The 25261-nt window shown below is 38.0% G+C and overlaps 1 protein-coding gene across 3 annotated transcripts in view; it reads right to left on the bottom strand.

Annotated features, from left to right (window-relative positions):
* Nucleotides 1-25261, bottom strand: part of CDC42SE2 (CDC42 small effector 2) — a 128016-nt gene that overhangs the window by 85593 nt on the left and 17162 nt on the right. Inside the window, exon 2 of one of the 3 annotated variants that reach the window (XM_059916999.1) lies at nt 6203-6366. The exons of 1 other annotated variant lie outside the window; for it this stretch is intronic. The gene's annotated coding sequence lies outside the window, so the exon portion shown is untranslated. The remainder of the gene's footprint in view (nt 1-6202; nt 6367-25261) is intronic. One more of the 3 variants, XM_059917000.1, reaches the window with a different exon arrangement.

The raw sequence follows: 25261 nt of genomic DNA, 5'->3' as shown, positions 1-25261 counted from the left end.
TTTTGACCCAAATAGCTTTACTCATATCAGCACCACAGTTACGATTTTTAACCAAATTACCTTAACTGGCCTAGGACAGTAATTGTTTCCATTTAGGTGGATATATCTTTAATTCTGGGAAAGTATAGAAATCAATCAGTATTAATACTTACATGCTATTTAATATATTTATAATAACATTATGGTACTCTATGCTCTATCTACTAAGATACTTGAAAGACAAGAAAATTTAATATACTAAATTTATAAGTTTAATTTATTAAACTTTTAAGAATTATTTAAGTTTTAGAAAGATTTGTTTGCTCTACTGGTAATCTGCCTTTTTAACTGCTTGAAGTATTTGCGGGAATCAGAGAAAAGTAACTTTAAGTTAGAATGTCTAAGGATGTTAAATAATTAGGCATGAAAGTGTTGGTCAATATTTAAGAAGTAGTATTTACTCTTCCCTATCGGGCATTAAAACCCAATGACAATATAGACAGCATTGAACTTTTTTAGTGAGTTGTACAGATCAACTTTTTTTTTAGGTCAACCATTTTTTAAGAGAACTACAGAAATAGAGAACCACAGGAATATGGTCTTGGACAGAAAATGCTATATCTACCTTAAGATCAGCACATTTCATTTAATTTAATATCATTTCCTATAAGCATTTTTCAGCGAACATGTGTACTAAAGGCATTCACAGATATTAATAGACAGTAATAATAAATGAAAATAGGCATCCTGCATGTGACTACTTTTCAAAGAAGAAATGGCTTCTTTTATAAAAGGATGTCTTCTGTTCATAAAGCACAAAACAAATAGTGCATTTTCCCACGCTGCCAGAAAATACTTCTTAATCAAAACCAAAGGAGGGCTGCTTTTATAATTTCCTCATGGAAATCATGGCCTTTATAGTAAGGACACAGAGCAACAGCTACAATAAATTCCAGCCGCTGTGGCAAGACTTATTATACTATACTAGCTGCTAAATGGCCCAGCATTAAGGCCACCAGCAACCAAAAAACTGGAGATTTAATATCAAGTTCCATTCCCTTACACTAAAAAAATTAATCAGACTTTCAACAATATTTTCTAGCTATCGATAAAGACAAACCTTTTGGATCCTACTACCAAAACTGAAGAGCTAATGCTATTAATCTAATCCCTCAAAATCACCCAAGCTCCTTCTTTATCAATATTTACAAGTTAGAATAGGAGAAACTCAGAGCCATTCAGGGTCATCGTTTAAATGAATATCCCATTCAACCTCTGCAGTTTAATAATTTTCTATAATGTGCACATTTCCTCTTTCTTTCACATTTGATGAACAAATTATTCCTCGTGAGTGTGTGTGTGTGTGTGTGTGTGTGTATATGTTTAATACCTAAACCCACCTGACAGTTTTAAGTAGGCTGGTACCTACAGCAAGATGCTATCAAATCAGAATGAAAATGGTAGGATTAGCAATCAGCCACATGAACAAAAAATCAGGAAACTACAACTTTTTAATAATGAACATGTATTTTCTGGATTTTTTTCCCTCCATAAAACTGATATAACATTTTCCTATCACTAGTCAAAACATATGCTATCAAGATGCCTCACTAATCAGATAATCATAAAAATTAACTTATTCAACATATATTCATTGAGCTCCTATTATATGCTAGGCCCACATAAATTAAACATTTAAATGTTAACATTTAAATAATATATAAATGTAAGTCAGCGAATTATGAAGTAAAATAAACATATTTTTAAATGTATAAAAATGAATTTACCAAAGACGTAAGAAGTTTAAAGACTACCAGAGATTAAAATTGAAATACAAGGACTTCCCTGGTGGTCCAGTGGTTAAGAATCCATCTTGCAATGCAGGGGACACCAGTTCGATCGCTGGTCAGGGAACTAAGATCCCACATGCTGTGGGGAAACTAAGCCCAAGCGCCACAACTAGAGAGCCTGCATGCCACAGCTACAGAGCCCATGCGCTCTGAGCCCACACACAACTAAAGAGAAGCCTGTGCACCTCAACGAAGATACTGCGTGCCACAACTAAGACCCAACGCAGCCAATAAATAAATAAATTTTTTTTAAATTGTAATACAGTATAAGTAGATAGAACTAATTGATCAATTTTTAATTTTGAGCAGTTATGACATGGCAACAATTAACACTTTAAAATCTGGTCCTCACATGTTAAAACAGAATTTTTAAAAATTCTTAATAAAACAAGGAAATTGATCTCTTTTATCTTTTTTAGTGAGCTTGCCTTTTGTTTTTTTCCAGCTGCGTTGGGTCTTCGTTGTTGCATGCGGGCTTCCTCTAGTTGTGGCATGTGGGGGCTACTCTTCATTGTGGTGCGTGGGCTTCTCATTGTGGTGGCTTGCTCTAGGTGCACAGGCTTCAGTAGTTGCGGTGCACAGGCTTCAGTAGTTGCCTCGCACAGGCTTCAGTAGTTGCCGCACACAGGCTCAGCAGTTGCCGCACACAGGCTCAGTAGTTGCAGCACGCGGGCCCTAGAGCATGCGGGCTTCAGTAGTTGTGGCTCAGGGGCTCAGTAGTTGTAGCTCGTGGGCTCTAGAGCGCAGGCTCAGTAGTTGTGGCGCATGGGCTTAGCTGCTCTGCAACATGTCGGATCTTCCCGGACTAGGGATCGAACCTGTGTCCCGTGCACTGGCAGGCAGATTCTTAACCAGTGTGCCACCAGGGAAGTCCTGATCTCTTCTACATTTGATTTTAAGGAAAACCAAAAGGCTGCTTCATGCTCAGTGGTAAAACATTATACCCACTAAGCATTTTGTGAAACATTAGAGGCATTAAATTAATGAACAAGACAAGATGCTCATTGTAACCACAATGTTCTACAAGCTCTAGCCAATGCAGCTGGTAAGTGAACCAATACAAGGTATAAAATCTGGAAAGGATAAAGCAAAATTACGTTTAGTTAAAAATAAGGACTGCATTCCCAGAAAAGCTAAGTGAATCAAATGCAAGACTATGAGAAATACTAAGTGAATTTAATTAAGTTAACTTATTAAACTTAACAGAAAGTAATAACCTTCCTAATGTTAGCAATAAACAGGAGTTTAAGCTGTAAGAGCACAATGAAGAGGCAGCAGAGCAGTGGTTAAGGGCACTGACCTCAGATTCAAACAGATATGGGTTGAAATCTCAATTCTACTACTTCCTAGCTGTATAAACCTTGAAAAAGTCACCTAATGTCTTTAATTTTCTCAAGTGTAAAAATGAATATAATTTATTAACAGTTAAGATGATGCTGAAAAGTATACAGAGCCTGCCATTTAGTAATTGAACTAATATAAGGCATTATTATTTGCATTATTAATAATAGAAAGCCTCTCGTCCCTTCCCTAAGTAAAAAGAGGTATTATGTTAAGCATACACATACCATGTAAACCTTTCTGAAATCCAGAGAAGGGTGAAACTCCAAAATATATCTGGCCCCAAGATTTGGAACAAGGGATTGTGGTCCTGTACCTTTCTAATGGCTTCTTACGGAAAAAACAATAATAACATATTACTTTTTTAAAAAGTCAGCCAGAACCCAGGTTCCGCACAACTATTTGTTTTACAGTTCCAGGGTGCCAAGGGTTCAGTAGGCATCTCCACCAAAGAGTCAAATCAGTACAGATGACAGATACTCCTTTTCTTCTAGAACCAAACCTCAGTTAATACAAACCTATTCATTAGGAGGGTTGTTCACGTACTGTTAGCCTCTTCCAATTAACATTAAGCTCCATTAGTAATGGCACAGACTACGTATTGTTTACCACCTTAACTCTTATACTTAATACCTGAACCTTAAATCAATGAAAGGACTGCATTATCTGCCACCTTGCACACCTGTATCAGAGACATACTTGCCTAATTCGCAATTCTAGTCTTAGCAAGTCCCTTCAGTTATCATTACATGGTATAGAATGGGTGATGATAAGGATGTATCAGTTATGATGTTTTGGAATTTACTGGCTCAGGTAACTGAAAAGTCCAGGTATACTATCTTCAGGGAAGACGTGATCCAGCATCTCAAGAGGTGATCAGGGTGTGTTTTTGCTCTGCTCTACTCCTTCCCTGTTGGCTTCTTACTCAACTGACTTTCCTTTCATGGTCGGAAGATGGCTTCCAGGTTGAAATTCAGCAGAAAAAAAAAGTACCTTTATCCTGGCATTTCTAGTAAATGTCCTAAGATCATTTTGATTGATTTGGCTTAGATCATATGTCTGCCATGGCTGTCTTAGGTTAAGACACATGCTTCATTCCTACAAACTCTTCATAATATACATGAAATAAAATACATTAAAGCTGACCTTGGTGATTTGAACTTCTTATATTACTAAATAACGGCATTATTGAATTCAAACTAATGGATCAAGCACATCATACAACTTTCCCTATCTTCTTAAAAAGTTATTCCCCCCATTTAATCACAACCCAACACGAAAAAATAAAAAAGTAAATTCTTCCCTGAATGTAAATCATTTTGAAGGATTCAGAATGTATTACCAGATTACAATAAAGGTTTATGATATTCCTTAACAAAACTGAAAGCAACATTATAAATTTTCAGGAAGAAAACAAAGTTCTTATCCCACTTTTTCAAGATTATAATAGCAGAATCTAAAGAAAAGATGGACAAGTACATGGACGTCTTGAGTTGGGGGGGTGGGGAAGGGTGGTGTTATAGAGCTTTAAAATAGAATCAACTAAATATTCCATCCTGCGACTCAAGACTCCTCAAAGACATTAGATTCATCACCAACCCTCTCTCCCCTACCCCCGTACACAACACTGGGTCCTAAGAACAAAACAGAGATGCACACTTTAGGGAGTCTTCTTGTCAGTGTGCATTCCAAAGCCAAATACAAATTATTTCTCGATTATTATGTTCCTACTATCCATGTCCCTCATTCCTATAACTAGCACAAAAAAGAGAAGGTAAATGATTCCATTTTTATAACAGAGAAGACAACAAAATCTATGAGATTAAAAGCCAATACTCAAATATACAGGAGAGGAGCTGATCTTCATGGTAAAGTTGAATAAAAACAAATAGCAAATCGTAGAACTAACCAACTGAAAATGTGTTACACACAAGTCATCTTAAATCAAAAGCCAAACTTCATTCATAATCCTAGAGGAAAGCAGTGTGGTCAAAGAAAGGAATGTGCATTAAAAGAATCTCTAAAATTTTTCAAATGTATGAATTGATTTTTCAAATCCTCTACTGTTCAAATAATTCAATTCACTAAATGGGCAATGATGGCTTTTTAAGAAGACAGAACTAGTAGACATAGCAGGGATATAAACATAGCCCTTGACATCACAAAGTTTATAATGGGCTACAAAGGCAATATACACAAACATTACTGGGCAGCTCAGAACATAATGAAGTACAAATGCCAGTGGGTAATCAGAAAGAGGAGGATCAAGTGAACTGGGATGATTTCCACAACAAGTAACAGAAAATCTAAAGGCAAAACTGCCTAAACAATAAGAAAATTTATTATCTCACATAATAAGGAATCTACAGTGAAGGTGGTTCTAGGAATAGTGAATGTGGCTCCAGTTCTACTTCTCTGGAATTCTCTTCCCTCTGCCCACCTTTAGGTAAGGGAATCACCTTCAGGCTGGTAGCAAGATAGCTATAGCAGTTCCAGATGTCACATCCAGATAAAACAAGCTCTACGGGAAGGATCATCTCTTTTCTTCTTTCTCAAAAGCAAGAAAACTTTTCCCAAGAGCCTCTTGCAGACTTTCCTTTTATTTCCCATTGGCCGAAACTGGATCTCATGCCCATTCCTAAAACAATCACTTCCAATGGCAATGAGACCTACCATAACCAAGATTAGAATGGATGCTAGTAACTATCATGACCATCACTTTAGTGATGGCTGAATATATCAAGGAAGACAGGCCTTGGAGGATGGTATTATTTGGACTGGGGTAAAAAAAAGATAGAAACACATAGGCAAAGGAAGGGCTGTGTCTAACTGAAGAAAGTCGAACTGCAATCACTCATTAAACACACTTTTAGGGATAAAGAATTCTTTTAAACTGTGCTGGAGTCATCTTCTGTTAACACAAAAATTAACTTACTATTCAACAGTCGGTAAATGCTAAGCATGCAGGAGTTGTTGTCCTCTCTTTAAGGGAAGGATTTAGGTTAATTACCAGTGGGGACAGTCAGACTCACCACTCACTCCTTGTCAACAGAGCTATCTCTGGGTTGAGAACATTCCATAATATGCATATAGCTGCCTGTAGACTCACAGTCAGTGTAAGTTGTTCCTTGAAGGTTTCTTCTCATTTGGGTTCGAGGTTTTACTCAAAAATCCACACACTCACAACTGGCCCTATCTGCAAATGAAAGCATGCAATTAGGAGGCAAAATGCTGCAGGGAGCAATTCCTTCCTCCCCCACCCACCTATAATTAACTGATCCGCATGAAAACTGAACTTAAACACCAGATTCACCAAGCCCCACGTTCAAACTAAGCAACCCGCATTTCAAAGGTTGTAATGTGCTCATTACACAGTCACCACCCGTTTCCCAGCATGTAATATTTATTGTCGCGTCCACAGTATACCAGGTGCAACTCTTACGCACCGAGCGAAATCCAACACACATTTATGTTTGGTGGCAGCACACAGGACTGGTCTGCACAGCGTGTTAAAGGAGAGCTGCCTACAGTTACAAATTAGAAGACTTAACATAAAAATCAAAATATCTGACCTCTTAAAAAAAACAGAAGATCTGGCAATACTGCACCCACCTTCCCACCTGGTAACAATCTGTTGGATTGACCAGCAGCTAATCCTTCAGATGGGATATGGGCTTTGCAGTTCTCCACAGATGTCATCACTCTCTTACATTATAAACCCAACTCGCAGTTATCTGTCTGGAGTCTGTTTGCATCTAAGCTTGCAAACTCTGCTATATATTTATAATAGCTCATGGGAAACATTTATTACTGTCAAAGCCAAGCTTGTTTTTCTGCCTTATGGATATAATATAGCACAGGAATAACCACACTGGCTTTGGAGTCAGAGGGCCCTAGGTTTGAGATCTAATTCTGCAAATAACTAGTTGTGTGATCTTAGGCCTATTTTTAACCTAAGATGTATTTCTTCATTTACAGTCCTTCGAATAAACATATAAGCACTTAACAAAGCCAACAAACAACAGGCCTAAAACCCAACATGTCAAGGCTGAACTGATGATCCCAAATCCATTGCTTTCTCAGTCTTCCTCATTTCAGTAAATTGGACTGGGATCCATGCAGTTTGTGCTGAAACCTCTAAGTCCTTATCATACACGCTCCCTCATCCTCCCCGAAAACATCACCAAAGTGGTTGATTCTCTAAATATATAATGTGAACTGATTCTTAGAATCCCATAAAAACCATAAAAACAAACAGCAATTCCTCCCTCAGAACTACTTTCCTGAAACTGCCTATAAATCCAACTATTTAAATAATGACAGTTTGAAATTTCAAAGTTCCATATTAGAAGGAATATTAGTATTTCATAAAAAGAAAACCTTGGGGATGCCACATATCAAAGTGATGCATTACATTTTGTAAGCTTACACATTTCTTCACATCTAAGCTGACAATGAACTAGGACGTTATGCTTAATCCGAAAATGTAATTAAGAAAACTGAAAGATGACCAAAACTAATGAGTGAGTTTAGGAAGGTTGCAGGATACAAAAATCAATACTCAAAAATCAATTCTTTTTCTATAGAACACTTGTTCACTTACCCTACAACCCAGCCATTCCATTCCTAGGTGTTTACCTAAGAAAAATGAAAGTTTATGTCCACAAAAGCAGCTTTATTTGTAAGAGCCAAAAACTAGAAACAACTCAGCTGTCCACCAACAGATGAGTGGATACACAAAATGTGGTAAAGCCATTCAATGCATTACTACTTGCAACAAAAAATAATACTGGGACTTCCTTGGTGGTCCAGTGGGTAAGACTCCACGCTCCCAATGCAGGGGGCCGGGTTCAATCCCTGGTCAGGGAACTAGATCCTGCGTGCAAGCCACAACTAAGAAGTCCACATGCTACAACTACAAGCCCACATGCCACAACCAAGACCCGGGGCAGCAAAAATAAATACACATTTTTAAAAAATAATAATAATATTATACACTCATTAACATGGATGAATCTCAAAATCATTATGCTGAGAAGCCATATCAAGAGTATACACTGTAGAATCCATTTACTTAAATTCTAGAATCTTGAGTGATGGAAAGCAGTTCAGCTGATTGCCTGGGAACAGGGGTAAGTGGCCAAGAGAAGAGGAAGAGCCTATAAATGGCTAAAAAGCAACTTCTGGGGTGACAGATATTTTCATTACATTAAATGTGGTGATAGTATCACAGGCATATATATGTCACAATTTATCAACCTACTCACTTTCAACATGTGCAGTTAATTTTAAGTTTAAAACAAAGTAATTCACTGCACATTAATAATTGGTAGCAAGGCTGATTAATATGAAAAGCAGAACCCCTTTAATGCGTTAAGTTTTGAAAATCATGGCCACACGTACACCTAAAACTAACGTAACATTGTTAATCAGCTATTCTCCAGTATAAAATTTAAATTCATTAAAAAAAGATTTTAAAAAAAAGAAAGAAAATTATGGCCACAATCTTTCTCTCTTCAGAAAATAACTCTTTCAAAAGTATATCTCATGCATGTAAATCAATTAAGTTAGAATACATCCTCACACTGTAAACAAAAATAAACTCAAAATGGCTTAAAGACTTAAATATAAGACAAGACACCAAAAACTCCTAGAAGAGAACATAGGCAAAACATTCTGACATAAGTCATACCAACGTGTTCTTAGGTCAGGCTCCCAAGGCAATAGAAATAAAAGCAAAAATAAACAAATGGGACCTAACCGAGCTTATAAGCTTTTGCACAGCAAAGGAAACCATAAACAAAATAAAAAGACAACCTGCAGACTGGGAGAAAATATTTGCAAATGATGTGAGTAATAAGGGCTTAATTTCCAAAATATACCAACAGCTCATACAACTCAATAACAAAAAAACAACCCAATTGAAAAATGGGTAGAAGACCTAAATAGACATTTCTCCAAAGAAGACATACAGATGGGCAAAAAGCACATGAAAAGATGCTCAACATCACTAATTATTAGAGAAATGCAAATCAAAACTACAACGAGGTACCACCTCACACAGGTCAGAATGGCCATCATTAAAAAGTCTACAAATAACAAATGCTGGAAAGCGTTTGGAGAAAAGGGAACCCTCCTACACTGTTGGTGGGAATGTAAACTGGTGCAGCCACTATGGAAAAGAGTATGAAGGTGCCTCAAAAAACTAAAAATAGAGCTGCCACATGATCCAGCAATCCCACTCCTGGGCATATACCCAGACAAAACTATAATGCGAAAAGACACATGCACCCCTATGTTCATAGCAGCACTATTTACAATAGTCAAGACATGGAAACAACCTAAATGTCCATCAACAGATGAATGGATAAAGAAGATGTGGTGGGGCTTCCCTGGTGGCGCAGTGGTTGAGAATCTGCCTGCCAATGCAGGGGACACAGGTTCGAGCCCTTGTCTGGGATGATCCCACATGCCGCGGAGCAGCTGGGCCCGTGAGCCACAATTACTGAGCCTGCGCGTCTGGAGCCTGTGCTCTGCAACAAGAGAGGCCGCGATAGTGAGAGGCCCCCGCTTGCCACAACTAGAGAAAGCCCTCGCACAGAAACAAAGACCCAACACAGCCATAAAGAAAGAAAGAAAGAAAGAAAGAAAGAAAGAAAGAAAGAAAGAAAGAAAGAAAGAAAGAAAAGAATGCTTAAAAAAAAAAAAAAAGAAGATGTGGTGTATGTGTATGTATATATATATAATGGGATATTAGCCATAAAAAAGAATGAAATAATGCCATTTGTAGCAACATGGATGGACCCAGAGATTACCATACTAAACAAAGTAAGTCAGAACGAGAAAGACAAATACCATGATATCACTTTTATGTGGAATCTAAAATACGACACAAATGAACATATCTACAAAAAAGAAAGAGACTCGCAGATACAGAGAACAGACTTGTGGTTGCCAAGGGGGCGGGAGGGTGGGGGAGGGAAATACTGGGAGTTTGGGATTAGCAGATGCAAACTATTATACATAGGATGGATAAACAACAAGGTCCTACTGTACAGCACAGGGAACTGTAGTCAATATCCTGTGATAAACCATAATGGACAAGAATATGAAAAAGAATAGATATATGTGTGTAACTAAATCACTGCTGTACAGCAGAAATTAACACATTATATATCAACTATACTTCACTAAATTTTTGTTAAAAAGTATAATATCTCAATGCTAAAGATCAAAAACATAATTACTGATCACAAAGAAAACATGCATCAAAAATAGCACTCTAACTAACCTAGTATAATATGGCATGGGCAAAAAGGAAAAGTGGTAAATTTCAACGTTATTCATTCAATTGTAGTCCACAAAGCACGTCAGTATTTCATCACATTGGTAGCAATTAGATTAAAAAATATCAAAGCATTTCACTGTCAACCCAAAAGACATTTTAATATATCATTTGATATACTGGCATTCATCTGGGTATCACTACTAAAAGGTACTTTGGATTCTGCTTAGAATTAATGCAGTCATGAAATAAGATTCAATTTACTTGTTAAATGCTGGCATGGCTTGGTGCTTTTGTACTATATTAAATGCCACCTCTAACCCCATCCACCCGTTATTTATATTGAAGAGACAGAGCAAACTGCATTACTTCCTGAGCTGAACTTAACCATTAAATTTCAGACAGCATCAAAACTGCGTACTCCCATCACCACCCAGAGATTTCTATTCTCCAAGTTAACCAGTCTCAGTTCCACTGTACTGCTATGAAAAAAAGGCTGAATCTTCAAAGAAATGAGTTAACAGTGCTACCTTTCAATACCTTTAATGGCTGTCACAGAGAAAAGTCATAGTAGTTCTGCATCATCCCAAATGGCAGAACTAGAGTGAATGAGTAGGGGCTATATGTTCTATCTGAGGCACTGCTGCCTAAAGGTGGAATGTCCTGCCTTGGGATACCTATCATCCGAGGCTGGGATATTAAGACAGTGATTCAAAAGTCCCAAAGACAGTAAAATAAAATAAATAAAATAAAGTTTTAAACGTTAAAAAAAAAAGTCCCACGGCCAGTTGCCTTAGTTCAAGTTTATGATTTCTTCCAATCCTCAGATCATCTTATGAACTTAAAAATAAAATCTATTCTTAAATGCCCAAATCCACTGCAATTCGAAAGTCTGCAGTTTAAGCTGATCAAACTAATAAGAAGCTAAAGTCCTAAGTCTTACAGTAACATTTTTGTTTACTTTCCACTTTTCCCCAATGGGTAGTGGCTTACATCATCATTCCTTGACCCTATAAAATTACTCTAATTTTTTTTTAAACTTTTTATTTATTACTCTAATTTTGAAAGAAAAATGTGCTAAATATGTGTCCCATTTCCTTGCTCATTTAATGTCAAATGTCAATTCCTTTTTCTTCCCAAAGAAATATACATCTAACAGGGATAAAGATCTGTAAGAAATCTAGTTCAATGTCCTCATTTTACAGACTCAGAAAGGTAAAGAAATTTGCCCCAAATCTCATAACTAATCAGTATAATGCCTATTAGCACTGCAATAAATCACTGCCATTTATTTCCTCTATAAGTACACTGTTAACAAATGCATATGACCATTCACTTAGGTTAAGTGAAGGAAAGAAGCAAGCAAGCAAGCAAGCAAGAAAGCAAGAAAGAAAATAGGCTCTGGAATCAAACTGTCGAAGTTTGAATACTGGCTCTGCCACTTGTTAGATGTGTTGACTTTAGGCAACTTATTCACCATGCTTCACTTTCCTAAACTGTAAAATGGGTATAATTCATAAGGCTATTTTGAGGTTTAAATTAGGTTAATACATGTAAAATGCTTGAAACGTGGTCTGGCACAGAGTAAGCCATCAGGAGTGTGAACATCAGAAGGGGAATGGGGTTTAAAATATGATATAACCTTATGAGAGTAATTTTCTCAGCAAGTCAGAGGACATTTTAAAATACATATACAGGGGGCTTCCCTGGTGGCGCAGTGGTTGAGAATCTGCCTGCCAATGCAGGGGACACGGGTTCGAGCCCTGGTCTGGGAAGATCCCACATGCCGCGGAGCAACTAGGCCCGTGAGCCACAACTACTGAGCCTGCGCGTCTGGAGCCTGTGCTCCGCAACAAGAGAGGCCGCGACAGTGAGAGGCCCGCGCACCGCGATGAAGAGTGGCCCCCGCTCGCCGCAATTAGAGAAAGCCCTCGCACAGAAACGAAGACCCAACACAGCCAAATAAATAAATAAATAAATAAATAATAATTTTTAAAAAAAAACATATACAGGGACTTCCCTGATGGTCCAGTGGTAAAGAACCCACCTTACAATGCAGGGGATGTGGGTTCAATCCCTGGTCAGGGAACTAATATCCCACATGCCACGGGGCAACTAAGCCCGCATGCCACAACTACTGAGCTCGCGCACCTCAACTAGAGAGCCCAAGTGCCACCAACTACAGAGCCCAAGTGCCACCAACTACAGAGCCCACGTGCCCTGGAGCCTGTGCGCCACAACTAGAGAAAAGAAAACCCACATGCCACAACTAAAGAGAAGCCCGCGCGCTGCAACGAAAAAGTTTAGGATATAATAACTTTTAAAACGACTTTGAAGACTAACAAATATTTGGTTTCTGATTTATACATGAGGAAAAGGGAAAGGCAAGGGAGAATTTTAAAGTTTTAAAGTTTCCTAATGTTTCACAGAATTGTAATGGCTACGAGTACAAGAAGAAAAAACTACTGAGAAGAATGGCGTGAAAAAAAAGACTTTGTCCTCTCTGCTGTACCTTGAGGTTAAACTGATCTGGAAAGGAAGCTATTTTCTCAGGAGTGAGAATAAAAATGCAAAAAGAGAATATAAGGTATTCTTATTTTTTGAAAAGCACATAAAATGTCTAAATTAGTAACTCACTGTCATGTTTAACTCATTACTACTTACAATGCCCATACTCTCATTTTACAATATTTAGAGAGAAAAAAAATTATTTTCACTAAAACATCCGCTTTAATAAATATGTTGCACTCTTCAGTATGATTTTATTCAGGGATATGGGATGGTTTTTTCTCCCCATAAGAAAAACTTTTATAGTAAGAGCTTTTAAAAATAAACTAAACTTGTATCTTTCTATACAACTTTCCAAAACACTTCTACATACATGAAACGCTGTAATAGGGAAGCAACTTAAACTGGAAAGCCTGTTATGGGTTGAATTGTGTCCCATTCTCTCTCCCACCCCCCAAGAAAAGATATGTTGAAGTCCTAACCCCCCAGGACATCTGAATGTGACCTTATTTGGAAATAGGGTTGTTGCATTTATTAGTTAAAATGAGGTCATACTGGAGTAGGGTGGGCCCCTAAATCCAATATGATCAGTGTCGTTATGAGAAGCTGGCACTGTGAAGAAGACAGAGAGACAAACGGAGAAAACCACATGATGACAAATCAGAGATTGGATTATGCACCTGCAAGCCTAGGAATGCCGAGGATTGCCAGCAAACCACCAGAAGCTAGGGAGAGGCAAGGAAGGATTCTGCTCCAGGTTTCAGGAGGAACATGGCCCTGCTGACATCCTGATTTTGGACTTCTAGCCTCCAGAACTATGAGGCAAGTTTCTGTGGTACTTCATTATAGAAGCCCTACGAAATGAATACAGCTTCCATTTGATTAGAAGAGTGAAAAAAGTCAGACAAATCTAAATGCTACAGTCATGATCACTACAACCCACTACCCAAACAAAACAGGATTTTGGCCTTGCTCTGGAACAGTCACTGTCAACAAGGTCTCCAGCTCATCAGAAGTGAGTCCATGTTTCTATTAACTATCCCATTTATTCACTACCTAGGCTAGACGGCTGTCTAGGCCACTAGGTTTTATAAATGTATGTGCTTTTCCATCATTTTCTAATTGGACAGTTTTCCATGTTCTTATTTTACATCTTACTTACTTATTTTGACTACGTCATAACACATAGTAAAATGGGATATAAAGTGTTTCATCCTCACTCCCTGTCCACAAATCATCCTTCACTCCGAAGACAACCATTATTAACAGTTTTTTTAATGTATCTTTCCACTGAGATTCCATGCATTTAGGAAAATATATCATGTATGTGATAGACACCAATGGTAACGTATTCTGTGTATCATTCTGCATCTTGTTTCTATCACTTCACTAATCTTTGTAGATCATTCTGTATATGTAGGACTTATTTGTTGTACAGCATTTCACTATATAGATGCATAATATATTCAACCAATCTCATAGAGATGGATATCTAGGTTGCTGCCAGTATTTACCTTTATCACAAATGATGCTGTAATGGCTTTTTATCGTCTTCATTGAGTCCTTTTTTTGCCATCCTATTTAAAACTGCAATCCCCTGTTCCCTAGCCTGGCAGTCCCCATCTTGCTCCCATGCTTTATTTTTCCTCACAGTGCTTTAAATTTTTTTGGCATTCTATATATACATTACTCACTTATTACTTTTCTTCACCAGTAAGAACATAAGGTTTTACGAAGAGACGGATTTTTGTTTTCGTTTGCAGCCGAACACCTAATTCCTGAGTGCCTGGCACATAGTGAGAGCAGTTAAGTATTTACTGAATAACTCAATGCCTTTATTTAATCCCACAAAAGAAAAATATACATGATAACTAAAAAGTACAATACATCTTCCCCTTCAAGGCAACATAAGCCATAGCTCCCAAACTGATCAGTAATTTGTCCTTTTTATTTTGTATTAATTTTCTATATTGTGTCACATGAGATTGTTACATTTTAGTTTGATCCAGGTTTGATATACCCTGTGAACCCTCGAGTGCCTCAATTTAATTTAGCCTATTTGACCAAGGATAATGTTTCCTGGCCCTTCAGAACATTAACCCAAATAGCAGGTACTTAACTGAGTCTCTGCTTCCTTATATTTAGTGGCCCTCCTACACTGACAATGTCATTAACATGCAATTTCTCCTACCAGCTGTGCTTTTTCAGTCATGAGAGAGTGACTCAGTATGGTATTATTTCGGATAAATACAGAGGGGGCTGAAATTTCAACTTATCTTGAGAAAGTACATGTTTCATTTGTCCCAACTGCCTTCATAAGGAATTAAGATGTGGTAAATTGTGTCATTCTCTTGCAGAGAAATCAGTCTGCATTTCAACTGGGCCCTGGCACACTAGGGCCTAATAGTAAAACAGTCACTGACAAATTGTTCATTGGGGATGGGCAGGTGGAAATACTTTAAAGAAAAATAAGAACAAAAGGAAAACAGGTTCTTACTCATTCTTAGATTATTAAAATCTGACAAGTCTGGGGACTTCCCTGGTGGTCCAGCGGTTAAGAATCCGCCTTCCGATGTGGGAGACGTGGGTTCAATCCCTGGTCAGGGAACTGGGATTCCACGTACCGCGGGGCAACTAAGCCCGCATGCTGCAACTACAGAGCCCACGTACTCTGGAGCCCACGTGCCGCAACTACAGAGCCCACACGCTCTGAAGCCCACGTGCCGCAACTACAGAGCCCACATGCTCTGAAGCCCGCACCACAACTACAGAGAAGCCTGCATGCCACAACAAAGGGCACGCACACCGCAACGAAAGATCCTGCGTGCCGCAACTGAGACCCAATACAGCCAAAAAAATAAATACTTAAAAAAAAAAAATCTGACAAGTTTGCAACTTGGACTATAAAAATCTCTATGTGTTCAACTATTCAACATTCAAATTTATAAGTATATATATTATTATTATTCAGTATGAAGATCTCCATTTTAAAGAAGCTTGACAGTCAATAGTTTGTTCCAAGAGAACATGGCAGACTGATTTCCTAACAACTTTAATTCTACCCATTTCTGCACAAGTACAACCAACCACGTCTGTGACCAAAAGCCAAATAACCCCTAAACTTAGCAAAGGAATCATTACGAAGGTTCATGGGTACTAGGTCATGTTTATTACAAGAGCACTTTGTAGGGTTCTTTGTGCTTATGAGCAGAAGGGAAAAGATGATATGTGAAACTGCAAGATGGGACTTCCCTGGTGGTCCAGTGGCTAAGACTCTGCACTCCCAATGCAGGGCGCCCAGGTTCAATCCCTGGTCAGGGAACTAGATCCCACATGTCCCAACTAAGGGTTTGCATGCCACAACTAAAACATGCCGCAACTAAAGATCCCGCACACAGCAACGAAGATCCTGCGTGCCACAAATAAGACCCGGCATAGATATATAGATAGATAGATAGATACACAGATACATAGATAAAAAAATAATTTTTAAAAATGTTAAATTCTGTTAAAAAAGAAACTGCAAGATAACTTAGATGTAAATGACAATCTTGATCTTACCTGCATTTCGAAATTGGATTACTGAAAAAGATAATACTTCATATTTTTTTAAAACAGTTATGGGCATATAACAATAATTTGGAGACTTTTTAAATGAAAAAATAAGTGTGCTGGACTGCTTATGAAGGCTTTCCCCACACCCAAAAGTCTTTATATTGATCCATGTTTCCTTCTAACATGTTTAAGGTTTTCTTTTTTACGCTCAACTCTGGAAAACCAAAAATTTATCTTGGTGTCAAGTGTGATGTAAAGATCATTTCCTTTTTTTTCTAATTCTTCTATTTTAATAATCACTTCCATGAGGTTCTGATTACTACATTCATTGGTTCATGGACTACTGTAAAAACCACTCTGTTTCACCATAAAGGTCAGTTATAAATTTGTCAAACAAAGCTTTCAAGGCAAAATTTAAAAGTAAATGAGATAATTTACTTAGAAGGATAAATGCACAATACCAATTAAAGCAGAAGATATGCTGTTCCCCTAACTCAAGGGTCTTCAATCCAGTGTAAGGTTTGATATTTGGCAGGAGGTACTTGGGTCTGGACAGTTTCAGGAAATCAACTTCCAGATCTCCAACTTCCTTCTGTACTCTTTTCTAAAACTGATGGGCATCATTCATTCTCTTTTTCTACCTTCCCTTTCACAATAGCTCTTACACATTATAGAAGAAAGTCATACTTCTAACTCATCTCAAAGCTTAGTAAGGTACTTTGCTTCAAGAAATCTCCAGTGCACCAAAGGGATAACTGGGAGGATGAGGAGGAATCTCATGTAAGCAAAGCACGAAATACTGAAACTAACTCATGGCAAGACTCCTTACCTAATGAACCAATTAATGTTTGAATTCAGAAGTGAAAGTAGTTGGTCCAGTGGTTGTTCAATGCAGACGCTGTCATTTTAGAATTTTAAAAAAAGGGACTTCCCTGGTGGTGCGGTGATTAAGAATCCGCCTACCAGTGCAGGGGACATGGGTTTGATCCCTGGTCTGGGAAGATCCCACATGCCTCAGAGCAACTACACCCGTGCGCCACAACTACTGAGCCCATGCACCAAAATTACTGAAGCTTGTGCTCTGCAACAAGGGAAGCCACGAGAAGCCCACGCACCACAAAAAAGAGTAGCCCCTCCTCGCCACAGCTAGAGAAAGCCCACGCGCAGCAACGAAGACCCAACGCAGCCACAAAAAAAAAAAAAAAAAAAAAAGAAAAATCTGAAAAAGAAAAAAGATCATTTCTGACAAGAAAACATACCGAATCTAGCTGGTTGACAATGAGAACTAACAAGTTCTATAGCAACATTTTCCTTTAAAGTGAATAAGCAGAACCCACAGGGTCAGGGTTTTTGGTAAGTAGTGTTTATATCTTGCAATCAACTGACACATACAGTATTTCAAGTTCAAAATAGGCACTGCCTAATTTCTTCACAGAATTGCAACAAAAATTTTTACAATTTGTATGGAAACACAAAAGACCCCAAATAGCCAAAGCAATCTTGAGAAAGAAAAACGGCGCTGGAGGAATCAGGCTCCCTGACTTCAGACTATACTACAAAGCTACAGAAATCAAAACAGTATGGTACCAGTACAAAGACAAAATATAGATCAACAGAACAGGATAGAAACTCCAGAAATAAACCCAAGCACCTATGGTCACCTAATCTATGACAAAGGAGGCAAGAATATACAATGGAGAAAAGACAGTCTCTTCAATAAGTGGTGCTGGGAAAACTGGACAGCTATATGTAAAAGAATGAAATTACAACACTCCTTAATACCGTACACAAAAATTAACTCGAAGTGGATCAAAGACCTAAATATAAGGCTGGATACTGTGAACCTGTTAAGAGGAAAACATACGCAGAATACACTCTGACATAAACCACAGCAAGATCTTTTTTGATCCATCTCCTAAAATAATGAAAATAAAAACAAAAATAAACAAATGGGACCTAATTAAACTTAAAAGCTTTTGCACAGCAAAGGAAACCATAAACAAAACAAAAAGACAACCCACAGAATAGGAGAAAATATTTGCAAATGAAGTAACCAATAAGGGATTAATCTCCAAAATATACACAGAGCTCATGCAGCTCAATATGAAAAAAACAAACAACCCAATCAAAAAATGGGCAGAAATGTCCATAGATAAATGCATAAAGAAGATGTGGCACATATATATAACAGAATATTACTCAATCATAAAAAGGAACGAAATTGAGTTATTTGCAGTGACGTGGATGGACCTAGAGTCTGTCATACAGAGTGAAGTGAATCAGAAACAAAAACAAATACCGTATACTAACACACATATGTGGAATCTAAAAAACCAGTACTGATGAACCTAGTGGGAAAGCACGAATAAAGACGCAGATATAGACCACAGACTTGAGGACACAGTGGGGGAAGGGGAAGTTGGGACAAACTGAGAGAGTAGCATTCAAATACATAACTACCAGATGTAAAATGGATGGCTAGTGGGAAGTTGGTGCATAGCACAGGGAGATCAGCTCAGTGCTTTGTGATCACCTAGAGGGGTGGGATAGGGAGGACAGGAGGAAGGCTCAAGAGGGAGGGGACAACTTCCCTGGTGGCGCAGTGGTTAAGAATCCACCTGCCAATGCAGGGGACATGGGTTCGAGCCCTGGTCCAGGAAGATCCCACATGCCATGGAGCAACTAAGCCCATGCACCACAACTACTGAGCCTGTGCTCTAGAGCCTGTGAGCTGCAACTACTGAGCCTGCATGCCATAACCACTGAAGCCTACGCACCTAGAGCCCATGCTCCACAACAAGAGAAGCCACCGCAATGAGAAGCCCGCACACCGCAGCGAAGAGTAGCCCCTGCTCACTGCAACTAGAGAAAGCTCGCGCACAGCAACAAAGACGCAACGCAGCCAAAAATAAATAAATAAATAAATAAATTTCTAAAAAGAGAGAGAGAGGATATGCGGATATATGTATACTTATACTGATTCACTGTGCTGCACAACAGAAACTAACACAACGTTGTAAAGCAATTATACTTCAAAAAAGATTTAAAAAGAAAACAAGGATGGGATGCAGGGAAGGCTTTGAGAATAAACAAACGAACAAATAAAAAAAGAGGCGGAAGATCTAAATAGACATTTCTCCAAAGAAGACATAAAGATGGCCAAAAAGCATATGGAAAGATGCTCAACAGAAACTAACACAACATTGTAAAGCAATCATACTCCAAAAAAGATTAAAAAAAAAAAAAGACAAGGATGGGATGCAGGGAAAGCTTTGAGAATAAACAAACAAACAAACAAAACGGCAGAAGATCTAAATAGACATTCCTCCATAGAAGACAAACAGATGGCCAAAAAGCACATGAAAAGATGCTCAACATCACTAATTATTAAAGAACTGCAAATCAAAACTACAATGTGGTACCACCTCACACGGGTCAGAATGGCCCTCATCAAAATATCTACAAACAACAAGTGCTGGAGAGGGTGTGGAGAAAAGGGAACCCTCCTACACTGTTGGTAGGAATGTAAATTAGTATAGCCACTATGGAGAACAGTATGGAGGTTTCTTAAAAAGCTGAAAATAGAGAGCAGACAGCAGAAGCAAGAAGAACTACAATCTTCCAGCCTGTGGAACAAAAACCACATTCACAGATAGACAAGATGAAAAGGCAGAGGACTACGTACCAGATGAAGGAATAAGATAAAACCCCAGAAAAACAACTAAATGAAGTGGAGATAGGCAACCTTCCAGAAAAAGAATTCAGAATAATGATAGTGAAGATGATCCAGGACCTCGGAAAAAGAATGGAGGCAAAGATCGAGAAGATGCAAGAAATATTTAACAAAGACCTAGAAGAATTAAAGAACAAACAAACGGAGATGGGGACTTCCCTGGTGGCGTAGTGGTTAAGAATCCGCCTGCCAATGCAGGGGACACGGGTTCAAGCCCTAGTCCGGGAAGATCCCACATGCTGCGGAGCAACTAAGCCCATGCGCCACAACTACTGAGCCTGCACTCTAGAGCCCGTGAGCCACAACTACTGAGCCCACATGCCACAACTACTGAAGCCTGCACGCCTAGAGCCCGTACTCCGCAACAAAGAGAAGCCACCGCAATGAGAAGCCTGTGCACCGCAATGAAGAATAGCCCCCACTCGCCACAATTAGAGAACACCCACACTCAGAAATGAAGACCCAACACAGCCAAAAATAAATAAATAAATTTATTAAAAAAAAAAAAAAGAGACGAACAATAACTGAAATGAAGAGTACACTAGAAGGAATCAACAGTAGAAAAACTGAGGCAGAAAAATGGATAAGTGACCTGGAAAACAGAATGGTGGAATTCACTGCTGCGGAACAGAATAAAGAAAAAAGAATGAAAAGAAATGAAGACAACCTAAGAGACCGCTGGGACAACGGTAAACGCAACAACATTCGCGTTACAGGGGTCCCAGAAGGAGAAAAGAGAGAGAAAGGACCTGAGAAAACATTTGAATAGACTGTAGTCAAAAACTTCCCTAACATGGGAAAGGAAATAGCCACCCAAGTCCAGGAAGTGCAGAGAGTCCCAGGCAGGATAAACCCAAGGAGAAACACGCCGAGACACACAGTAATCAAATGGACAAAAATAAAGACAAAGAAAAATGATTAAAAGCAACAAGGGAAAAATGACAAATAACATACAAGGGAACTCCCAAAAGGTTAACAGCTGATTTCTGAGCAGAAACTCTACAAGCCAGAACGCAGTGGCACGATATATTTAAAGTGATGAAAGGGAAGAACCTGCAACCAAGATTACTCTACCCTGCAATGATCTCATTCAGATTCAATGGAGAAATCAAAAGCTTTACAGACAAGCAAAAGCTAAGAGAATTCAGCACCACCAAAACAGCTCTACAACAAATGTTAAAGGAACTTCTCTAAGTGGGAAACACAAGAGAAGAAAAGGACCTACAAAGACACACCCAAAACAATTAAGAAAATGGTCATAGGAACATACATATCGATAATTACCTTAAATGTGAATGGATTAAATGCTCCAACCAAAAGACACAGGCTCACTGAATGGATACAAAAACAAGACCCATATATATGCTATCTACAAAAAACCCACTTCACACCTAGGGACACATACACACTGAAAGTGAGTGGATGGAAAAAGATATTCCATGCAAATGGAAAGCAAAAGAAAGTTGGAGTAATAATACTCATATCAGATAAAATGGACTTGAAAATAAAGAATGTTACAAGAGACAAGGGAGGACACTACATAAGGATCAAGGGATCAATCTAAGAAAAAGATATAACAATTATAAATATATATGCACCCAACATAGGAGCGCCTCAATACATAAGGCAACTGCTAACAGCTATAAAAGAGAAAATCGACAGTAACACAATAACAGTGGGGGACTTTAACACCTCACTTACACCAATGGACAGATCCTCCAAAATGAAAATAAATAAGGAAACAGAAGCTTTAAATGACACAAAAGACCAGATAGATTACACTTTCTTCTCAAGTGCAAATGGAACATTCTCCAGGATAGATCATATCTTGGGTCACAAATCAAGCCTCAGTAAATTTAAGAAAATTGAAATCATATCAAGCATCTTTTCTGACCACAACACTATGAGATTAGAAATGAATTGCAGGGAAAAAAACGTAAAATACACAAACACATGGAGGCTAAACAATACGTTACTAAATAACCAAGAGATCGCTGAGGAAATCAAAAAATACCTAGAGACAAATCACAACAAAAACATGAAGATCCAAAACCTATGAAATGCAACAAAAGCAGTTTTAAGAGGTAAGTTTATAGCTATACAAGCCTACCACAAGAAACAAGAAAAATCTCAAATAAACAATCTAACCTTACACCTAAAGGAACTAAAGAAAGAAGAACAAACAAAACCCAAAGTTAGTAGAAGGAAAGAAACCATAAAGATCAGAGCAGAAATAAATGAAATAGAAACAAAGAAAACAATAGCAAAGATCAATAAAACTAAAAGCTGGTTCTTTGAGAAAATAAACAAAATGGATAAACCATTAGCCAGACTCATCAAGAAAAAGAGGGAGAGGACTCAAATCAATAAAATTAGAAATGAAAAAGGAGAAGTTACAACAGACATGGCAGAAATACAAAGCATCCTAAGAGACTACTACAGGCAACCCTATGCCAATAAAATGGACAACCTGGAAGAAATGGACAAATTCTTAGAAAGGTACAACCTTCCAAGACTGAAGCAGGAAGAAACAGAAAATATGAACAGACCAATCACAAGTAATGAAATGGAAACTGTGATTAAAAATCTTCCAACAAACAAAAGTCCAGGACCAGATGGCTTCACAGGTGAATTCTATCAAACATTTAGAGAAGAACACCCATCCTTCTCAAACTCTTCCAAAAAACTGCAGAGGAAGGAACACTCCCAAACTCATTCTGTGAGGCCACCATCACCCTGATACCAAAACCAGAAAAAGATACTACAAAAAAAGAAAATTACAGACCAATATCACTACTGAATATAGATGCAAAAATCCTCAAGAATATACTAGCAAACAGAATCCAACAACACATTAAAAGGATCATACACCATGATCAAGTGGGATTTATCCCAGGGATGCAAGGATTCTTCAATACACGCACATTAATCATGTGATACACCATATAAACAAATTGAAGGAAAAAAACTATATGATCATCTCAATAGATGCAGAAAAAGCTTTTAACAAAATTCAACACCCATTTATGATAAAAACTCTCCAGAAAGGGGGCACAGAGGGAACCTACCTCAACATAATAAAGGCCATATACAACAAACCCAGAAAACATCATTCTCAATGGTGAAAAACTGAAAGCATTTTCTCTAAGATCAGGAACAAGACAAGGATGTCCACTCTAACCACTATTATTCAACATAGTTTTGGAAGTCCTAGCCATGGCAATCAGAGAAGAAAAAGAAATAAAAGGAATACAAATTGGAAAAGAAGTAAAACTGTCACTGTTTGCAGATGACATGATACTATAACATAGAGAACCCTAAAAATGCCACCAGAAAACTACTAGAGCTAATCAATCAATTTGGTAAAGTTACAGGATACAAATTAATGCACAGAAATCTCTTGGTTTCCTATACACTAGTGATGAAAAATCCGAAAGAGAAATTAAGGAACACTCCCATTTACCACTGCAACAAAAAGAATAAATACCTAGGGAGACAAAAGACCTGTATGCAGAAAACTATAAGACACTGATGAAAGAAATTAAAGATGATACCAACAGATGGAGAGATATACCATGCTCTTGGACTGGAAGAATAAATATTGTAAAAATGACTATACTACCCAAGCAATCTACAGATTCAATGCAATCCCTTTCAAATTACCAATGTCACTTTTCATAGAACTAGAATAAAAAATCTTAAAATTTGTATGGAGACACAAAAGACCCCGAATAGCCAAAGCAGTCTTGAGGGTAAAAAAACAGAGCTGGAGGAATCAGACTCCCTGACTTCAGACTCTACTACAAAGCTACAGTAATCAAGACAATATGGTACTGGCACAAAAACAGAAACACAGATCAATGGAACAAGATAGAAAGCCCAGAGATAAACCCACACACCTATGGTCAACTAATCTAGGACAAAGGAGGCAAGGATATACAATGGAGAAGAGACAGTCTCTTCAATAAGTGGCAATGGGAAAAATGGACAGCTACATGTAAAAGAATGAAATTAGAACACTCCCTAACATCATACACAAAAATAAACTCAAAATGGATTCGAGACCTAAATGTAAGACCGGACACTATAAAACTCTTGGAGGAAAACATAGGAAGAACACTATTTGACATAAATCACAGCAAGACCTTTTTTGATCCACCTCCTAGAAAAATGGAAATAAAAACAAAAATAAACAAATGGGACCTAATGAAACTTCAAAGCTTTTGCACAGCAAAGGAAACCATAAATAAGACGAAAAGACAACCCTCAGAATGGGAGAAAATATTTGCAAACGAATCAATGGACAAAGGATTAATCTCCAAAATATATAAACAGCTCATGCAGCTCAATATTAAAGAAACAACCCAATCCAAAAATGGGCAGAAGATCTATACAGACATTTCTCCAAAGAAGACTTACAGATGGCCAAGGAGCACATGAAAAGCTGCTCAACATAACTATTAGAGAAATGCAAATCAAAACTACAATGAGGTATCACTTCACTCCAGTTAGAATGGGCATCGTCAGAAAATCCACAAACAACAAATGCTGGAGAGGGTGTGAAGAAAAGGGAACCCTCTTGCACTGTTGGTGGGAATGTAAATTGATATAGCCACTATGGAGAACAGTATGGAGGTTCCTTAAAAAACTAAAAATAGAATTACCATATGATCCAGCAATCCCACTACTGGGCATACACCCAGAGAAAACCATAATTCAAAAAGACACATGCACCCCAATGTTCCTTGCAGCACTATTTACAATATCCAGGAAATGTCCTTTCACAGAGGAACAGACAAAGAAGATGTGGTATATACACACAATGGAATATTACTCAGCCATAAAAAAGAATGAAATAATGTCATTTGCAGCAACATGGATGAACCCAGAGATTGTCATAATGAGTGAACTAAGTCAGACAGAGAAGGACAAATACCATATGATAGTGCTTGTATGCAGAATCTTAAAAAATGGTACAAATGAACTTATTTACAAAATGTAAATCGAGTC

Source organism: Balaenoptera ricei, chromosome 3 (assembly GCF_028023285.1).
Source record: "Balaenoptera ricei isolate mBalRic1 chromosome 3, mBalRic1.hap2, whole genome shotgun sequence".
NCBI lineage: Eukaryota > Metazoa > Chordata > Mammalia > Artiodactyla > Balaenopteridae > Balaenoptera > Balaenoptera ricei.
The sequence above is the reverse complement of the archived record's forward strand: the minus strand, read 5'-3'. Positions and strand labels throughout refer to the sequence as shown.